The sequence below is a fragment of the Myotis brandtii genome, unplaced genomic scaffold (genome assembly GCF_000412655.1).
Source record: "Myotis brandtii unplaced genomic scaffold, ASM41265v1 scaffold423, whole genome shotgun sequence".
NCBI lineage: Eukaryota > Metazoa > Chordata > Mammalia > Chiroptera > Vespertilionidae > Myotis > Myotis brandtii.
Window position 1 is genome coordinate 3,875,041 of NW_005366214.1, and position 4,609 is coordinate 3,879,649.

The 4,609-nt window shown below is 39.8% G+C and overlaps 1 pseudogene; it reads right to left on the reverse strand.

Annotated features, from left to right (window-relative positions):
- Positions 1 to 1,352: 1,352 nt before the first annotated feature.
- Positions 1,353 to 1,788, reverse strand: LOC102248847 (annotated as a pseudogene).
- Positions 1,789 to 4,609: the final 2,821 nt, after the last annotated feature.

Sequence of the window (4,609 nt, forward strand, 5' to 3'; positions counted from 1 at the left end):
TCTTTGTGATGGACTGATGGAGTGAGGGTGTGACAGTTAATTTGCATATTACTCTTTGATTCGATAGGATGTCCCAAATAATAGAACAGTGTACTGGACCTGTTCTCACTGGACCTAAGCAGAGGCAGAATTACCTTGAAGCAAATGATGCTTAATTTCCCACTTGCCTGGGCCCCTTCCCAGACCCTGGGAGGGATCCTAGCAATATATTCACATGATCATGCATTTTGGGCAAATTTGCGAAATAAGGTAATTACAACAGACCACTGACTCTTTCCACTCTTATTTCCACTTTGTCACATTTCCCCTAGTGCTGGGTAGCCCTGGAGTAACCACAGTCATTTTTGTGATCCAATAACTAAAGGGAAGTTGAGTTGGAGATACAATTAGTTTAGGTTTACTGGTATATATTTTTATGGTTTGCTGTCACTTTTGTGTATTTTTAGGCTATTGCTAGCTGCTTCAGTGCAGGGATGTATTGCAGGAATATTCCTACTGCCCACTGTGCCGATTCATGTGTCACAACATGAATGTGTAAAGCCCTTGATCACAAACTGGTTAGTGAGTGTTATCAATGCAAAGATTATTTAAGATGGGTTACTGTTCAAGGAAACTTGAAATGTCCTGAGATCTTACTGCTCATATATGAAAGAAACTTCAGAGGCTTGCCCAAATTTGATAATAAGCCTAAAAATTACACATGGCATTATCAATACTGAGCTCTAACACTGAAAAAAGCTCTTCTAAATTATGAATTAAAAATTGAAATCAGCCCTGGCCAGTTTGGCTCAGTGGATAGAGCGTCGGCCTGCGGACTGAAGGGTCCCGGGTTCGATTCCCGTTAAGGGCATGTATCTTGGTTGCGGGCACATCCCCAGTAGGGGGTGTGCAGGAGGCAGCTGATCGATGTGTCTCTCTCATCGATGTTTCTAACTCTCTATACCTCTCCCTTCCTCTCTGTAAGAAATCAATAAAAAATATATATAAAAAAATTGAAATCAACCTGTATTAGATAAAATCTGAATTATCTTTCTATTTGAGATTATACTATGAAAGTGTTGTCATATAAAGATGTAATCAAAGACATACAAAAAAACAGTAGAGAGGAAACTTCTAGAGGTGTACATGACAGGTAATGAATAAAATGATTGTGTTATTGTTTGTGGTATTTTGTTATTATTTGTTGTATTGATGTTTGTTGTATTTTCCAGGTTTTAAACTTTTGTAATTGTTGTTATTTCTTTTCTTTTCATTTTGTATAAAAATATTTAAATTCTTGTCCTTATAAAATATAAAAACTATCATTTGGAAATAAGACCGTACCAAAAAAGGCCAAAGAAGAATCATCCACTCTATGCCTTCTCTTTTATGTGGTCACTCAGAAATATAATGTTATCAACTATAATTATTGTTGCTTGTTGCCTCACATTATTTTTATCCATGTATCCATAGTCTACTTGCCCTTCCATACAAATTAGAGACCTCTTTTTACATACTGATATGTCACATATCGAAGGCCTGGTTGGAATGCTGAAATTCTGTGGCATGTTGTTTTTTGACTGACATCACCCATTTGGTATGCTTCACTTTCCCCTGATTTTTCTCATTTGTTGCTAGAGAAAAAAATGTGACCATATTTTTTCTCCCACCTGTCTCATAACAGGGTCCTGACCCACTCACCTAAGTAACTGCACACGATTCAGAGGTCTTTCAAGAGTGAAACTGGTAGCTATTTTAGACTCGCGTCTGACAAAACTGAAGTACCTGTAATGCAAATCTTCAAAACATGGCTTCTATTTTCCATTTCCTACAATCTACTCTTCAGTCTTTTCCCAGCACAGGACTCATGCCTTCTTCTCTTACTCTTATGGTTGTTTTTTTCTCATACCCAATTTTGTAATCATAATTTTGTATCCTTTACTTTAAAGAGTATTCTCCCCTCCAAATTGTGTTAACTTCAAGCTCTACAAAATCTGGATTCTTCTCTGCTCTTGTGACTCTGAGCAAGTAATGTGAGATACTAGTTTTCTTATCTGGAAGGCTGGAATCACCATCTCTGCTAACTTATCTTTGCAGAGTTCTTGTGAGAAAGTGAGATGATGCAGGTGAAAGGACTTTTTTATTAGCTATAAAGAGCCATAAAATGTAAGTAAAGTGAGATCACTGCTTCCTCCTCAAAGAAATGGGACTTTCATTTCCCCCAAGAGGTTATGTTATCTTTTCAGCATTCATACTTTACATTTGGGATTATCCTGACTCGTGGGCCATGATCCCTTTGGAGAGCTCCACATAGATGACAAGCAGCCCCAAGCAGAGTAAAAAGCCCAGGAAAGAATGATGGTGCCAGCACAAGCCCATCCATTCCCACTGCTGGAAAACCAACACACTGGCTCCTCTCAGCTGGGGGTGATGAACAGAGCTGCTTCTAATACCAAGGACAGCATTTAGCATTTAAATTCAGTAATATCCCAAATATTCAGTACTTCTGGAGTCGAACCTGAGGATTTTTCATTTCTAACAAGTTCTCAAGAGATGCATATGTTGATGGTCTGCTAGATAGAGAACCCCTGTGTTTCAATTCATCTTCAGCTATCATCATTGATATATCTCTGTTTTAATATGATAGTCACATCCTGATCTTGGGGTTGGAACCTGGATGTTTGGACAATTTCTAGGTTGTCCATTTTTACATTTTAAAGGTATTTCATTTAATTAAAATATTTGATTAAATACTTTATCAAATCCAAGATGCCATTGATTGTGAGATGCACCTGGTTTTAAAAAAACAAAACACAAAGCTCAGATAGTTGAGTGACTAGCCCATATTCACAGATTAGGTATTGTCAAGCAAGATCTGTTTGATCCCACCCTCTCAGATACCAGTTTATTGCTACAAGCTGCTTCTATATAGGTTTCTTCTTCCTATTGGTAAGTTGATGAATCCAGCTCATAGTCATAATTCCTGTAAAAATAATTTTGTAGTGATCAGATGTCTAACATATACGTATGCATAGGCCTTTAGTCAAAATGCATACTTTATCATGAATGTATGGAAAATGAGCATACCCAATGCAATAAAATATGCTTTAAATGGATAACTCTTCAATAGGAATTTTAAATATTTGAAAATGTTTGGAATACATAATAAACTAGTTTATGACCAACCAGACTGCTCACATATCAAATTAAAATGCACCACCTGAACTTAGATATTTTATTTCATGGTAGAAAATTCAAGACTAATCTCTTCAGCCAGAAAGACAAATAGTAAAATCAACATTCTCATGTTGCAAATTGACAGTGCCAGGCTAAATGACTTTCCAAGAAGCAGTTATATATATATATATTTTATCAGAATTCAAAATTATACACAGTTCATTTGCTTTTTTCCATTAAATTTTAAAATTCAGTAGATTTCCATAGGACTTCTGTGATTTAAGATTTTAATCAAAACTCTGGTTCCCTCGCTGGGTTAGTCTAAGCATGGGTGTGGAATGCCAATCCACTGTCTTAAAACTGAACACCTTATCTGAGTTTGTGATTTCTTTGCGTGTTTACTTTTTAATTTGTAGGCCAAGACTAAAGTGGGGGTGCAAGGGAGAGAGAGAGAGAGAGAGAGAGAGAGAGAGAGAGAGAGAGAAAAGAGATTCTTGGAACAGAAATCCTCTGTCATCCTATAGAAGACAAAAATATTAGGATATAATAGCTAGAATTTTCAAAATCCAAGGGGTGACCCTTACCTTACTGTTTGGGGAAATGTGTGTGTGAGAAGATAATTTTCATGTAATGAACTCAAAGCCCCAGGATATCTAAAAAACCACATGCCTAGAGGAAGAATCATCGCAGACAACCTGACAAGTAGGTAAGCGCAGGTGACCCGAGCTGGGAGGATTTAAGTGAACTGTGGGTCCAGCCTATATTAGTCATCCCCGTGGCTCACATGGGCTCAGAGCGAGCAGCAGTCCTCTACTAATTCCGAACAGACAGGCCTCAAGGAAGATCCAGAATTCATTCGGTTTTAGAATATTTCTTGAGCACCTAATCATTAGGATAGGCGCTGGGAATATAAAGGAGAATATGATTTGGCCCTTGCCCTTCAAGAGCTTACACTCTAGCGGGGGGAGTCAAACTATAGATAAATTAGTGTATTGCAACCTTTAACACAGACGATTCGGTAAGGTACAGTGGAGGCATTAAGAAGGGAGAGGGAAAGTCTCTGAGGGGCGCAGTCAACCAAGCAAGACTCCTTCCAGGAGGGGCAGGCGCCATGGATTAGCAGGTCAGCAGTTCTGTGCAGGGGAAACCAAGGGACGAGCGAAACGGCGCGGGCAGAGCGCGGAGCCGGGAGCGGCGGGTTCTGGCTGGGATCGCCCTCACGCTCCTTTGTCTCCAGACCAGGGAGCGAAAAGGTGGCGAAAGCCAGTTGGAGCCCTCGCGCCAGGCTAGGTCTAAAGAAGTTTGGGAACGTAAACCCTAGCAAATAGAGAAGCCCGGCAGGCTCTAGCCTGGGGAGATTCCTAACAGCTGAAACGGGAGCCGCCAAGTGTCCCACTGGAGGGGCCTCGGGTGGCGGCGGGGCAGCCCGAGTTTAACGGTGCGGTCGCGGACA